Below are 17,214 nucleotides of genomic sequence, written 5' to 3'. Positions count from 1 at the left end.
AGAGAGTTGAATGGCAGAAGAAAGAGAGACAGAGAGAGACAGAGAGAGAGAGGACTAAAGAAAGAAGGGTTGAATTCATCATAGACGAAATCGATTCGGAATTTTTGGGGGAGTGGGGGCGGGGGGAGTTGGAAGTTCACATCGTTTTCGAGCTTCAAAAAGGACGGGACAGCATGCGGAACCGCAAGCAAGATGAATTGATTGCGAGCAGTGTTTTGCGGCGCGCGAATACGTCCTGAATCACAGCGCTTGCCTCCAGAAAAGGAGAAAAAAGAGGAAAAAACATAGGGCCAAACAACGAAAGACGGAGCGGGCAACCGTGGCTCCCCCCATTCGTTCTCACTTTTCACACGCTTTGACATGAACGCGGGATTATAGCAGCGCGGGACAAAGAGTTTAAAACATTAGTGACGGTGTACTAGAAAACAAACAAGTTAGTATGTGAGATTAGTAGGACAAGCAAAAACGACACGTCTCCTTAATGTCAAATTTTAGTCAGTCAGAGTTTAAAATACCTTTGAAAATATAGACAATTGATATGAATCTAAAAAAATTATGATGGGTCATTTAAATGACAAGAAATTTTAAGGTACGAGCATTAAAAACAATGTCGCTCTCAATGTAAATTGTAGGAAAGTAAAGATAAATATAAATTTGCACGGGAATATTATATTTGCAAAGAACACTGTGGGTAAATAAATGAGCAACTTCCTAGTCCTATATGTAATTACAAGGAGTTATTCCGTAATCTCCTATCATTCAGCAACACTTATCTGGATGAAGTTACATATCCAAAAATAATATTAACTTAACTACTTGGCAAATACATGCTAGCATCCATAATTTCATCGATTGTTAAAGGCTTTCCTCAATAACCAGTGATGCCTATTATCAACAACTCCATTGACAAGTCGTCGATTGTTCTATTCATTTCATTAGCGACACATGTGCTTTTACCATACTCCGCCCTCATGGACTGAGTTTGTTACTTACTGATAATAATTGTAAGTTGCTTTTACCAAACACAGCTCTTATTTCATTACTCACATAGTACTTTGTTTAATATCAGCCAAAAAACGAATAGACAAAAACCAAAATGTCGATTCCATGGAGCTACCCCGCCATGAAGATGGCTCCTTAGCAAAGTTAGCTTTAGCTATGAGTGCGTCAGATGGTCCATTGAGAGGGATGGAAGCGATTCACTTTACGATCTGTTTTAACTTTAGTGGGATCTCTGCAATGTGAATCCCCGAGATGATTCGGTTTCACTACTTGCCGGCAGGTGTGAAACGGAAGGGGGAGCCGACTTTGATGTGGACTTTGTAGAATCGTAGGGGATTGGAATCGTAGGGGATTGGAGTGCACACGTGATGACGAAAAGAACGAAACGAGCAGGTGCGGGCGCCAGCAATCGATTAAGATTTAGTCTAATTGGGGATTGGCTCTGTAAACGTTTCGTCGTTGAAGGCGGCGTCCACTTAGCAAAGAGCCGAGGGAGAAACTCTCTCTATGAATGCATTCTCATGCATATAATATAAGATAAAGCTCATTGTGTGAGAAATTGACAAAGTATATGTAAGGATATTAGAGAATATTGCTAGAGATTATGTTAGACATTGGGGATATTATTTGGTATTTCATTACTTTATTTTCTTATTGAATTATTTCATTTCTTATTCATATTGTTCGGGGTATAAATACCCTTTATTCTAATAAGATAAATGTCAAGCCAATTGAGTAAAAATGTGATCTTTATTGATTCTTTCTCCCTCTCTCTTAATAATTCTAGAATATTTACAGAATTAAATCTGGGCTATATGAATGACCTAAGCACATACGTTATTTCCTTATCCTATGCATGGGTTGCACACCTATCAAAAGAATTATCAAGCTATAATACTCTTTTTCCCCCAACTGGAACACATCGGAGGCGAGAGAAAGTCAAACGTTTGATTTGATCGATTCACGTGAAAAGGCAATGAGCTTGGTTTCCCCATTACCCAACTCCAGATCTAGTCATACTGTTTTTTAGTCAAGGGGCTTGATTCAATTGGGGTTCGGTGATCCTTAATTGGGAATAGTGTGTGAACTTGCATGTGATGGGGACCACGGCATTAAGAGAGCACTGAGGAAAGAAACCAAAAACGTGCACGGAGAGAGAGAGAGAGAGAGAAAGAGAGAGAGTAGAATCTTTATATTTAGCAATGAAGAGTACATGTGACCCCTCAGAACATCACAAGTGACACCTGTCCATTTTATATTATTGTTTTAACAGCATGCCGAAGCTTAATAAAAAATTTCTCAACGAAAACACCTCATTCAAGCACATCCAAAAAAATCTCTCTCGAAATGAAGAGTCGCCTTCTACCGATATGGTAGTTTCCGTCCAAACCCTCTTTCCCAAACTGTTTCATTCCAAATCTGCTAAATCGCAGTAATTCCAGCGATGAATCCTCTCTACCCCTTGATAATTGACCCATTCCAATCGGCGAGGAGGGCTTCAGTTAATTGTTACCCCCTTTCTTCCAGTTTTTGAACGAGTCTTCCCAAAGTTAATGTCATCCACTGGTCGCTGGGGGTTTGTGCGAGTTTTGGCCCTCGACGAACCACTCGGCATCTAATCTCCTGGCCATGGATTTCAGTTGGTCTCCTTGCTGCATGTCACTGATGGTGCGATTTCAGTTGGTCCCGGGTAATTCTACTTAGAAATTTGCCTTGTTTCAAATAGCATCGGATTAGGGTGGGTTGTAGTAAACCAGCTAAAAGACAATTTGCAAGAAATGGCAAGTCTTACCTCATTTGATGATAAGAGTGTCAAGCTGGTCGACGACTAGTAGTGTTGGTTTCTGAGTATCTCTGTGATTCCGAATTATTTATGGCGTCGGATTCCCATGCTACCTCTTCACGTCTCTCGGCCCTGTGTAATCGGCTTGGCCGTCTAACCACCGAGCAGTGTATAGAGGAATGGGATGAACAGCTCCCACCTGGAAAGTTAGAAGAATGTCGCCTCACATTAATAGGTTGTATCTTATCGAATCCATCCATCAACTTCCCGCATGCATTACAAAGTACGCTCACGCGTGTTTGGCGAATTGAGAAAGTTGACATTTCACAGCGAGAGGCGGGCCTATTTGCGATCAAGTTCCAATCTCAAGCTGATAAGCAAAAAGTGCTAGACGGGGGACCTTGGTTATTCTCTCGTCACTTAGTTATCCTAAAGCCATGGATCCCTAATACCCCCTTTCACTGCTATGACTTTTCCACATGTGCATTTTGGGTACAAGTGTTCGGTCTCCCTCTAGAATGGAGCACGGAGGCAATGCTCAACAGGGCAGTCCAACACTTGGGGAGGGTTCTAGAAATTCTTCTTGATACCAAGGAGGGGACATCATCCAGACCATGCCGTGTTCGGGTGGAACTAACCTTACAAGAACCTCTCAAGACAGGCAAACTTATCCGACTAGATGGCAAGATTCTTTGGCTTGACTTTAGATATGAAAAGCTCTCGCATTTCTGCTATTCGTGTGGGAGATTAGGTCATTATGCTACCTACTGCACATAAATTCCCTTTGATGAGGCGAAACTGGAAGGTAAAGGGAAAATGGCATATGGTCAGTGGCTAAGGGCTGAGGTTAGAGAACATAGCCCCTATTGGACTACCTTTTATACACCACAAGATAACGAAGGTCAAGTGGAAGAAACTGTACCTGAAACTCCACCTGCATTACTCCAGATCCAGAACGAACCGGCGTTACCTCACCCGACACCTGGTGCAACAGCTAACATGTCAGGTATTGCCTCTACCACTCCACAACATCAACAAAACCAAGAGCAACAACTCTGCCCGCGACAAGGGTTGCTGAATAGACCACAACAAACAACCATCAAACCAGCGGTAGAAAAGTTAAAAGGGATCGACTTTCAACCAATGGAAGCCATACAACAAAAGAAGGTTAAGCATGTACGATTGACCACGAAGCAAGGGGTGGCCAAAAAGATAAAGCGGTACAACCCTTATGAGCCCAAAAGTCCGATGATCTTTGACAAGGAAGAAGCAAATCTTATGGATACACCTTTGTTTGCGGCTAAGGAAGTCGGTGCATGGGCCTGGGTGGCTGGCCCCCAACAGCCACCACCAGACAAATGAAGCTTATTAGCTGGACCTGTCAGGGTTTGGGCAATCCCCCGACAGTCCAGTCTTTAAAGGCCATAAAGGCCAAAGAAAAGCCCGATATCGTTTTCTTAATGGAAACGGAGAATCAGGAATTAAAGCTCCAACAGATCCAATACAACCTAAGGCTTCAGCATTCATCTATCATTAACCCAATCGGTATAGCAGGAGGTATATCGGTGATGTGGAATGACCAGGTAGAGATTCAAGTGATCCGATCTTCACAATACATGTTCGATATGTTTTGTAAATTGGTGCAGGAAGATAGAACCATTCGTCTAACCTGTGTTCACGCCCCTTATCACTATTCCAAAAGACAGATTCTATGGGAAGAACTTCGAGTGATTCATAGGATAAATAGCTTTCCTTGGTTATGTGTTGGAGACTTCAACGAAATACTTTATCCATGGGAAAAGCTTGGCAAGAGACCTGCGGATTCTACTCGTATGATGTCTTTTAGATCTGTTCTTACTGACTGTGAGCTTATGGAGATAGATACCAAGGGCTGTAAATTTACTTGGCTGAATAATAGAGATGGGGACGAGATAGTAAAAGAAAGATCGGATTGTGCTTTATGTTCGATGGACTGGCGTATCCTATTCCCAGGGGCAGAAGTGCTAGCGCTACCGGCAATGGGATCATATCATAGTTCGCTGATTATTCAGACTTCGGCACCATTCAAGAGGAAGAAGAAATCTTTCATTTATGAAGCCTACTGGAACGATGATATTGAATGTCGCGACATTATTTCTACATCATGGACTTCTATACATCCCACGCATCCAGTTTTTCTTTCCAAGTTGAAGCATGTCAGCACCGCTCTATCTACATGGAGTCGTACTAAATTCTCAAATGGATGTGCCAGAGTCATTACATTACAACACCAACTACAAGACCTGACGAATCAACAACACTTAAATTATCACAAGGAGGAAGCCTCCAAAATCATAGACGAAATTACAAGAACTTGGCAGAAGGAAGAACAGTATTGGGCAATAAGATCAAGAGTACAGTGGTTGAAATAGGGAGACAAGAATACTCGGTTCTTTCATGCATCTACAATCCAAAGAAGACATCGAAATTGTATTACCATTTTACAAGATGAGAACCAGCAATGGATTCGTGACCCTAAAGCCCTACAAGGTATGACGACAACTTTTTTCTCGAAGTTATATACGACTTAGGGGACACGAGATTACGGTCCTATTCTTGCACAGTGTCCGCCACTACTAAGTACTGAAATGAACGACCAATTGATCGCAATGCCTACTTTGGAAGAGATCAGACAGGCCATATTCCAGTTAGGAACAACAAAGGCCCCTGGCCCTGATGGACTTAGTGGCTTGTTTTATCAAACTCACTGGGATATTATTAAAGATGATCTCTTGCTTCAGGTCCAGCACTTCTTTCTGACAAGCATTATGCCTCCTACCCTAAATCAAACTTTTCTCACGTTGATTCCTAAAACACCAAATCCTGAAAAGCTAGAGCAATATCGTCCCATTAGCCTATGCAATTTCGCATATAAAATTATCTCCAAGTTGCTTGCCAACCGCCTTAAACATTGGTTGGACTCTCTCATCTCAATGGAACAGTTAGCCTTTGTCAGTGGGCGTCAGATCCAAGATAATATCTTGATTGTGCAGGAAGTTCTTCACCAGTTCAAGACCAGAAAGAGAAAATGGAAATTCAATGCAATCCTAAAGATAGACATGCAAAAGGCATACGATAGAGTTGAATGGGATTTCCTACAGGACTACCTCCTTAAATTGGGCTTCCATCCTACATGGGTCCGATGGATCATGCAGTGTGTCTCCACTACTTCCTTCAGTATCAAATTCAATGGCGAGCCCCTTCCTTATTTTTCCGCTACACGAGGCCTAAGACAAGGTGATCCTTTATCTCCATACTTGTTTATTTTGATGGCCAATGTATTATCGACCTTAATTAACCAAGTTGTCAGTATCGGACACATTAAAGGTATTAAGTTCAATCGATGGTGTCCTACCCTATCCCACCTATTTTTTGCCGACGATGCTATATTCTTCCTAGAGTGGACTACAAGGGAATGTCAGAACCTGGCGGCTATCATAAACCAGTATTGTCTAGCAACGGGTCAAGTAGTGAATCGTAACAAGTCAGGCATTATTTTTAGTAATCACTACCCCCTTAGATTGCAAGATAATATGTCAGGTGAGCTAAGAATACCGGTGTTAACTAGATGTGGCAAATATCTGGGCTTACCTTCTGATTGGGGACGATCAAAAAGGGAAATGTTATCATGGATAATAGCACGGGTCCATAACAAGTTGGAGGGATGGAAGGGTAAGCTCATATCCAAAGGTGGAAAGGAAGTTCTTATCAAATCTGTCGTGCAAGCGCTACCCCACTATGCTATGTCTATTTTTAAAATTCCTTTGTCGATATAAAAATCTATAGAGAAAAGCATTGCAAGTTTCTGGTGGAAGAATGATCAGAACAGAAAAGGCATTCATTGGCAAAAATGGGATCTGTTGAAAGCAAGCAAAGATTATGGTGGCTTAGGCTTTCGGGATTTAATCGCATTTAACGAAGCTCTGATCGGCAAACAGGCCTGGCGATTATTGCAACAACCTTTGGCGTTGTGGAGTAAATTGTTCAAGGGTTTGTATTTTCCTACACAAAGTTTCCTCTCTATACATCCAGCAGCTCGCTCGTCATGGGGATGGAAGAGTCTCCTACAGGGAAGGGATGCCATCTATCCGCATCTATGCTGGTCTGTGGGCGACAGTCAGGCAATCAAAATTAGAGGTGATCGCTGGTTACCTATGGGCATTCTCCATGGACCTCCCAACAAAGATGATCCAGTCTTGGTGGCGAATCTCATTGATCCTATCAACCAAACTTGGAAACAACCTATTCTTCTCCCTCTTTTCGGAGAAGAGATTACACATCAGATCGTCAAACTACCTATCAGACATCTACCTATTGAAGATCGCCTCATTTGGACAGCAACGAAGAATGGAGAATACACAGTCAAGAGTTGCTACCATAACATTAGTCAGACAGTAAGAATTGCCAACAGTAATAGAGCATCTACATCATATCAGAATCCTAAAATCCTATGGCGGCGAATATGGTCAATGCAAACTGCGCCAAAAATAAGAGTATTTACCTGGGCTGTGTGTCAAAATGCAATTGCGACAAGGGCCAACCTCTTTAATCGACACATCGCCTCTGACCCTTGCTGCATGCTATGTAAACAACATAACCAAGAGACCATCGAACATCTGTTCCTCCAATGTGAGTGGACTCAAGCTGTCTGGACACACCAACAGATTAATAGCACACTACCCCCTTGGAGCAACCAGCGAATTGATCAATGGATCTCAGCCATAGAAGCGACACCAAAGAACCTACCCGGTCTCGAGCTCACTGCCAATACACTATGGCAGATTTGGAGAATGCGCAATGATGTAGTCTTCCGCAACCAGACACCAGATCCGTGATGGGTAGTTGACATGGCCATCACTCAGACCCGATCACTCCTTTCCCCTGCTGTTGCTGGATCGAGATCCAGGATTCCGCACCTCAATCCCGCGCATCTGTGGCATCCTCCAGACTCTGGCACTCTGAAATATAACATAGATGGAGCTTTTTAGCCGGGCAGCACCAAGGGCACGATGGCCTGTGTCTATAGAGATCATCGTGGGAGGCTTATGGACGGATTTTCTAGCAAATTTTGGTCGCACTCGGCGCTGGAAACTGAACTCAACGCACTAACCTGTACACTGCACCATCTGCTGCGAAGACAACTCCATAACACCACTCTGGTGATTGAAACAGACTGCTTTCCCCTTGTTGAAGCTGTGCGCAATGGCAGATCACCCATGTGGGAGCTTCGGCCGATTGTAGAAGAGGCACTCCACTTGCTCTCCCGCTTCGCTGACCTAACCCTGCAACACTGTCTGAGAGAAGCAAACAGGGCCGCTGACTGGGCTGCAAAGGCCCATCGCACAACTGATTCAACCCGACACTGGTTACATCAACCTCCTGTTGTTTTTCTTGCTATTTTGACTGCGGACGCTATAGCCGATGGTTGTAATTTTGGTTGTAATTTCAGTTGATATATATATATATATATATATATATATATATATATATATATATATATATGGATGTTATTTCCGACCAAAAAAAAAAAAAGCACATCCAAAATACAAAGATCTTGGGAAAGGATTCGGCCAGCTACCGTCTCTATTTCTATCTTTTTTCCGTAAATGAGCCACCATCCGACTCAGGGATTGATGATTTCAGGCATTGCCTTATCCCTTCCATCGTCAAATTTCAATGATCATCCTGCAAACTGAAAAGTAAGGAATGAACCGAAACCCAATAAAGAAGAATTAAGCGGCGAGGCCATTGAACAGCTGGAAAAAGCCCGGGAAATATCTCATTTTAAGTTTAAAAAAAAAAAATCATTTTACCACTTCATTTGGTCCAAGCAAAGCGAATGCATAACAATCCAATAAATATGATAAAACATGAGCCAAATTTACCTCTCCCTTTTTTCATTTACCACAATAACAGTCATGCAAAAATAATTTTATTCAAGCTCATGCATGTAACATAACAAGTTCCAATACAAGGCAACCAATCAAACATCATATGATTCTATACATGCGAATGGACATACAATATATTCATTTAACTTTTCCTCGCGAACTCTCCTAGGACATCCCGACTCACAGGGCAATCCAACCACTAGGGCGGGCATCCTGACTCACGGTGCATTCTAACCACTGGGGCATTTCAATTTCGAAACACCCTGTAAATTTCCACCACAAGGCATCCCCACGATAGGGGTATCTCGACTCCTGAGGTATCTCGAAACACTCCTTGGGGCATCCCAACCATTGGACATCTCAACTTTGAGGCATCCTGTAAACTTCAACCATAGGATATCCTCACCATAGGGGTATCTCGACTTCCAAGGCATCCTGAAACACTTCCTGGGTATCCTAACCACTGAGGCATCTCGCAAGCTTCCGTAATGGGGCGTTGTCACGCACCATATGTGGGTCATGGAATCACAGTACTTTCATGCACAATGCACTTGTTAATGTTGATGTTTCTTACATCAACAATGAAATAAACAATCATAACAATAATCAACATCCAATGCATAACCACTTTTCATGCATAACCTTACCTTCCCCTTTTAAAATCACCTAAGTGAAGGATGAGGGTTACAAGTTTATCTCACCTCATTTCTCATCATACCTTTTAACGTGCACATCATAATAGCATGCTTATCCTTTTATTTTATAAAGATAAGTAAACATATACATGAGGTTGGGACACCTGGAGTGCCATAACTTGGTACGGAGGGACACTTAAGTGTTATAACTTTAAAATGGTACACTTAAGTGCCAATATTGGAGTAAAATGGGACACTTAAGTGCCACTCCAGCAAAAATCCGGCCAAATGGCTGACGTGGCAATTTTCTGGTGAGTTTGGTCCAAAACGGCGTCGTTTTGCACTCGCGACCCTCGCCCCAGATCGGGTGAGGGCTCGCGGGCCCGCCGCCGGCCCCCGGCCGGGCCCGGAGACCCCAGCCGACCCTCCCCACTCCGTCGTCGGCCCTTCCCAGCGGCGGCGGGGAGGCGGCGAGGGCCCGCGAGCCCTCGCTAGATCGGGGGCGAGGCCGCGACTGCCCTAGATCCGGGCGCGGGCCGCGACCCTTGCCCTAGATCCGGGCGCGAGCGGGCCCTAGATCCGGGCGCGGGCCGCGATCAGATCCGGTGAGGGGTCGCGGGCCCTCGCCGCCTCCCGCCACCGCCAGAAGGGCTGGCGATGGAGTGGGAGGGTCGGCGAGGGCCCACGAGCCTCGCCCAGATCGGGGCGAGGGCCGCGAGCCTCGCCGGCTTGGCCGACCCTCCCCCTCCGTCGCCGACCCTTTCGGGCGGCGGCGAGGGCTCACCCTCAACCACCCGTTCAATCTCCCCCTTTATTTTAATTTTTAATTTTCTTAATTTTTTTAAAAATTTTTTGAATATTTTAAATAAAATTAAGTTTAGATTTAATTAAATTAATTTTTATATTATTATTTACACGTCGACGCGAAACTGCGTTGTTTTTGCATTTTCTCCGCTACGTCAGCGTGCAAAACGACGCTGTTTTGGACCAAACTCGCCGGAGAGTTGCCACGTCAGCCATTTGGCCGGATTTTCGCCGGAGTGGCACTTAAGTGTCCCATTTAACTTCGAAACTAGCACTCAAGTGTACCATTTTGAAGTTATGGCACTTAAATATCCCTCGGTGCCAAGTTATGGCACTTGGGTTGTACTTCTACCACATATACATTTATTGCAATACCCATACCCATTTTCTTAGAATGCATTAGTCACATAATAAGGTAACAAGCAACTTGTGATCCTACTTAGAATGTGAATATGTTATTTGGTAATCCGCCTTTTTAAGGAAAACTAGACTTGGAAGCGAATCAAACTAAGAAAGTTATCATGGTTAGATTGATTAAAAATATATATTTAGATTCAAATGATAAGGATGCTCAAGACGTAGAAAGAATTTGATCGAATCATTCAAAGGTCTAGATTCAATAAAATCTGATTGTATACACAAATACATCCAGGCCAAGTAAAATTTGATTGCATAAGGAAATAGGTTCAAACTTCCATAAAATTTGATTTTATCCAAACCTAGTAAAATTGATTGTATAAAGAAATTGGTTCGGACTTCTGTAAAATCTAATTGTATAAACAAACACAGCTAGAATTGTATAGTTAAATAGTTCAGATCCAGTAAAATCTAATTTTACAAAGAAACAGGTTCTGGTCATTAAAATCTGATTAATCAAATGGGCAAATTCTAAGCCAATAAGTGTATTCTAGATGTAAGGTCTAAACATGCAAATGAGTACAATTCTAAGTTAGAACAGTACATTCTGGTCGAAAAGTCTAAACAATTAATAAGGTAATTTCTGGCTTGATAAAAGCTTATAGAATAAAAGAATGGATCCAATAATGAACAAATTTATAAATGGACAGATTCAGCAAATGGACTGAATCAACAAATGAACAAATTTAACAAGGAATATATTCATACTCAGTAAAGTCTATCTGAACCAATGGATAGATTTATCAATAGACAGATTCACAAGTTGACAAATTCAATAAGAGAATAGATTTGACCAATTAAGCAAATTCATGGAGGCACAAATTCACACAGACTTAGTAAAAATCTAGTATAACAAATGAACAAATTCATACTAGTAAAATCCTAACAAAATGAAGTAAAACGAAAATGCAATGGGTCATCAAGATAAATATGACAAAATAACCAGTTCTAACTACCCAGAACGAAGCATAAAGAAGTAAATGAATATGTAATGGATCATCAAGATAAATATGATAGCATGACCATATTTTGACTATCTAGATTGAAGTAAAAAGAAGCAAAACGAATATGTAATTGGTCATCAAGATAAATATCACAGAATGACCGCTTCTAACTATCCAAAACAAAGCATAAAAAAGCAAAACGAACATACAATGAGTCATCAAGATAAATATGGTAGAACGCCAAATTCTGACTACCTAGAATGAAGCAAAAGAAGTAGAACAAACACGCAATGGATCATCAAGATAAATATGGTAGAACGACCAGATTCTGACTACTTAAAACGAAGCAAAAAGAAGAAGAACAAATATGTAATGGATCATCGATATATATATGGTAGAATGACTAGATTATGACTACCTAAAATGAAGTAGAAAGAAGTATAACGAATATGTAATGGGTCATCAAGATTAATATGATAGAATGATTAATTCTAACTATCTAGAACAAAACAGAACAGACATGGACAAGATCACCAACACAAATTTAAAAATCACCATACTCAAAAAGGTTCTTGCACATCTCAACCAACCCACCAAGATAGAAATACTAAGTAGATTTAAACTAGCTTAATACCTAGAAATTGCACTTATCACAAACAAGCGCAAACCACCCAATTACCATCACCACTTTCTAGCCCTTGGATAGAAGAGTTTAGCCCACTAATTTTAGGATTGAAAGTGAGAATAACAAAATGCAAGTATTATTCAGAGTTTTGGAAATGCCGAAAGAGTTATTTTGCCAAAGTAAAACAGTTTTTATTAAAAAATTTACCAAAATGGGTCATCAAGTGCTAGTAGAGCCATGCATGTTAACCACCATCTTGATGTGGCACAAATGCAAGGCAAAGCTTTTGTACATGGGCAAAGGAAATGCAAGAAGGAGTGACTCACTTAGAATAAGTCTCCACTTAATCTCAGGTGTCAAAATATAATAAAACCTCATCTTGGTTGCAACAAATGGTCATGCAAGACATGATATAAGGACAAGTGTGTGAGTGGCTTAATATAAGAGAAAAGTGGATTATTACTATTATTAGGAAAATAAATATAGGCTATCTATCCTCGATGCCATTAGTGAAAATAATAAATCATTAGCACTAATTCATTAGATTTCAAACAAGTAATATTACCTGTTATCAACTAAGCTGTCCATTAATTAATATGTACTGTTACTAATGCACACATCAATGTTTATCAATTCAACTTGACATGACGGACCTGGGACAATTGCGTTTATGGAAAAATTATCTATTGTGTCCCACAAAATTTATGATTCAATTAAAGCTTCTACGTATTGTCGATATACTAAGGTTAATAATACTTAGCTTATAACTAAAGTATCATCTACATGTATTGTCACATAATTACATGAACGGAATTTTTGGATGTCACAGGACAAGAGGAACTTATAAACAGCATAAGATGACTATCTAAGTAACGAGATATTCAAACTATAGTATTGTGATTGACAATATCAATCATCATCAATCAACGACATACACAATCAATGAAAATATGAATATTTCCTATAATATCTCTAACCCATATTTAAGAATCTGAAATAAAACACTCGGTCCAGACCTAGTGATTGTAATTCAAAATTACAACTGTTGGCGAAGAAAATGAGTAACTTTTTGAAAGACATTCTTTTTAAAAATGTTGGAAGTGTCTTGATATGCCTTCTTTTACTACTTTTAGTCATCTTGATTGGGCTACCTCTTTTGTTAACTACGTGGCATGTGGCCTGCCTCTTTCATTTCGAAAGGTTTTCCCGAAAAAGAAGAAAGAAATCATCATTATACCTTCAAATAAAGGAAAAGATTTTTTTCTTTGGCTAGAAACCAATAAAGGGGAGTTTGTTGCACGTAACATCTTATGAATTGATTCTTCTTATGGGAGGGGTGGTCTCATCAGTTTGTGCAAAGCCGAACCGAGTAATCCATTAATCGATACAATCTTAGCTTTGATCACAAGAAGAAAAGTTTCACTCTTCCACGTGCTTACGCAAGAGCCATTTTGACGTACCGAAATGGTAAGTCTAAGTCTACAGAACACATGATCAGTATACGAGCGAATCGAATCAAGGCTTGCGTGACCGAGAAAACCGAAGTAGGTCAGCGATGGGGGCGGCAGCAAAAACGAAGCGACTTGTGGAGAAGTTGGGTTGGGCGGAAAGCGATCGAAGGACGAACTCCATTGGACACGCACGACATGGACGTCTCATTTCCATAAGGAAAACTATTCTTTAAAAGAGACCAAGAGGTAAAGATCTCTTGGAGAAAGTGCTGCTGGAGTCCGCTTTTCTTCTCTCTTGTGGCGTCGATTTAGAACACGTGAAGAGTTAAAACCAAGTTTCTCTTTTGCATCCGGACATGGGACCTTCCTCCTCACCTTCTTCTTCTTGCCCCTTAATCAGGGGTGTTTGGACTTTTGTAATGGCGATGGCGGATCGGGTTTGTCGCCTTCCAACATAGCTGTCGTCCTGCCGTTTGCTGGCTTGGTCGTGAACGGAGAACGAGTTTTTTTTTCCCGAAGGAGAAAAGACGTGCCTGCCATCCAAAAAGCTTTATATCGAGTGGCTAAGGCATGGAATTTGTTCAATACAAGGAATTCCCCCACGCTTTGGAAACGGGCGTCCGCCATAAATTTCAACGTTTGAAATTTCACGCCCCGTCTGTCAGGGATTCGCCATCATTTTTTAACTGGATTCTCCACGATTCGGATGGGGGGTTCAAGTCAGTGGGGATGGCGGGTTGGTCACATCGTCTGTCAGCTTTTCTCTCCTTCCTCCTTTTTTCTTTACCATTCCTATAAGGGTTTTCCCGAACGAGTCACGCACAACAAAAAAGGTCTCACAAAAAGAGAGAAACCAACGGATGGCTCTTTCAAAAGCATGTTTAGTTTTGCTCAAAAAAAAAAAAAAAAAAAAGCATGTTTAGTAATATTTCTATTTAAAAATTATTTTTAGAAATTTCTATTTCTATTTAAAAATATATTTAGTAATTACATAAAATTTATATTTCTGAAATAGAAAAAGAACGTAAAACATTTGTAATATTTTATTTATTTTAATTTTTTAATTTTTAATTTTTCCTTTATCTTTTTTCTCTTTGACTCGTCACCGGTGACCGGCTGAGCGACATCCGGCGAGTCTCGCAGGGGCCTCACCTTGGTTTGGCGAGGTTCCGACGAGCTCGCTGAACGCCAGCTTAGCCTCGACAAGGCCGAGCCTTGCCAGTGGCCTGGCGAGATCATCGCTAGCCAAGAGAGCCTTGCTAGGCAACCGACAAGGCTCAGCCTCGTCCTAGCCTAGCGAGGCCCGGCCTCGCGCAGACTAGGGAGGCCGAGCCTCGTCGTGATCGTGCGAGGCTCGGCCTCGTCAGTGGTTGGGTAAGCTCGGCCTCACTGGTGGCTGGGTGAGCTCGACCTCGCCCAGCCCAGATGAGCTCGAGCCTCGCACGGCCACAGTGAGGCTCGGGCCGATGAGCCTTGTCGTCGTTCGGCCTCTCCAGGGGCCAACGATACTCCGGCGAGGTCGCCAGCCCTCGTCTGGCCGATCGCCAGTGCTAGTCATGGCCAAGGCCAGTGACCGGTAAAAGAAAGAAGAAGAAGAAAAAAAAAGTGTTTCTCGGAAGTGTTCCCGAGAATAAAAAATAATTTTTTTCTATTTTTGTTTCTGTTTCCGAGAATAAAAATATAAACAAACGCGTTTCTGTTCTTTTTTTATTCCTCGGAACAAAAGAAAAAAAAATTGTGTTCCGAGGAACAAAAACACATTTAAACAAATGCGCCTTAAATCTATAAATCGCCACCGTCGTCATCATCACCATCATCATTGTACGACCACAACCTTAGGGCTACAAAAAGTGATAAACTTTGTTGAACGTTTGTGCCCGCCGCCACGCTGGGACTCGATTGCAGCGGTCTACCATATCTCGATGAACCCCAAGGGGTGATCACATTACAAAACTGTAGCCTTGCAGCATGTGTTTCTTTTATTTTTTTTCTTTTTTTGGTAAAGAGTAAGAATATATAGAGTTTTAACCAATAATTACAAAAGATCCGGTGCCACAAAACTTACACTCAACAAGATAATAAGTCAAAGTGAGTGGAAGGGCGCCGAATGCAAAAGAGGATTGCAAGAGCGGGCCTAAAGAAGCAGAAACAACCAAAACAATAGCAAAAGAAAAGGAAGCAGTAGGAGGCCACTGAAGACCAAATGAACCACAATCTACGCCCGCATCCGCCAATGACAAAAGTAAAGAACCATCAAGGAAACAGCCGCACAGAGGAAGAGTATCCAGACAGCAAGCACCGCTAGGACCCTGCAGAATTAGAAGAGTCCCCATTTGAGAAAATGATGGGATCCATACCCTAACTACGCTGCAACCTCTGGTTTATGAAATTATCGTCCACACTCCCGAAGGTGGTGGCCTTATTTCTAACGACCTTGATGAGTTGATTCTTCACCGCTGGAATAGATAAGCTCTGCTCTCTAAAGAGGATGCCGTTCATGTGTTTCCAAATGAAATAACAAAGAGCACCAAAAGAGAAGCGAGCAATGCACTTGTAAAAGTCTTTGCCTGCAAGGAAGGAGGCGGCCCAATTGAGGTTCTTAACTCACGACCTGTTCCGCCACGGAAGATTGCATTTGGAGGCCCAAAAGAAAGCAATGCCAGTGGAAATGTGGCATCCGAAAAAAAAGGTGGTCTATAGAATTTGGCACCTCATTGCAGAAGGGACACAAAGGCATTATCTATCTTACCATAAGATAATAAAAAAGTTTGGGTAGGGAGCCTTCGTTTGGCTATAAGCCATAGGTTAAATTGGTACCTTGGAGTGATCAAGTTGTTTCATATGAACTTGTGCCAGGAGACCTGAGTCTTCCTCCTCCTAGTCAAATCCCAAGCTGAGGCCACCGTGAAGACATGTGAGGTGTTTCCCTTCCAACCGAAATGATTAGAGAGGTGGGAAAGGGTAGGAAGGGGTTATGCCCAAGAGTCCAAGACCAACTTGATCATAGCTCCATGGTCGGTGAATAGGTCCGCCACTGTCGCTTGCCTAGACAGGCCAGATGCAGATATGGCTGAGTCCGGAAAATACAAGTTCAAAGGACCCATGGGGCGCCAGTTATCAAACCAGAGGGATAGTGAGCAACCATCCGCAATTCTCCAAAAGAAGGAACTTCGAAACTCAATCCTAAGTTGGAGGATCTTCTTCCAAGCTCATGAACAGTGGGTTGGCTTTCTGGCCACCTAGAAATTCGATCTTTTTAAGAAGGTTGAGTGAATCCATTTGCACCATAAAGATTCTTTATCAGCAAATACGATCTAGATATGTTTTAACATGGCGGCCTTGTTATACTCCCGAAGTCTTTGGATGCCAAGGCCCCCCTCTTCTTTTAGGCAACACACATCCTCTCAGGAAACCTTTGCACCTCCTCTTCCCAACTCCGAGCATTTCCAAAGGAATTGTCTAAGAATTCGTTCAATTTGATCCAAGACAGTTATAGGTAAAATAAATACACTAGTATGCTTGGATGGTATGAAGGACTGACTTGATCAATTGTAGCTGACCGGGGAATGATAACAAGTGATGGGTCCAAGATTGTATCATCGCTGTGATGCGGTTGACTAACA

The 17,214-nt window shown here is 41.9% G+C and overlaps 1 long non-coding RNA gene across 1 annotated transcript; it reads right to left on the bottom strand.

Moving 5' to 3' along the window:
• Nucleotides 1-4,848: 4,848 nt before the first annotated feature.
• LOC120290347 lies at nucleotides 4,849-8,135 on the bottom strand. Its single transcript, XR_005548260.1, has 2 exons — nucleotides 7,571-8,135; nucleotides 4,849-7,404 (listed from the first exon to the last, which is right to left on the bottom strand). It is a non-coding gene; the product is annotated as an uncharacterized LOC120290347 (long non-coding RNA).
• Between the last annotated feature and the right edge of the window lie 9,079 nt (nucleotides 8,136-17,214).

This window comes from Eucalyptus grandis, chromosome 2 (genome assembly GCF_016545825.1).
Source record: "Eucalyptus grandis isolate ANBG69807.140 chromosome 2, ASM1654582v1, whole genome shotgun sequence".
In the NCBI taxonomy this organism is placed as follows: Eukaryota; Viridiplantae; Streptophyta; class Magnoliopsida; order Myrtales; family Myrtaceae; genus Eucalyptus; species Eucalyptus grandis.
The sequence above is the reverse complement of the archived record's forward strand: the minus strand, read 5'-3'. Positions and strand labels throughout refer to the sequence as shown.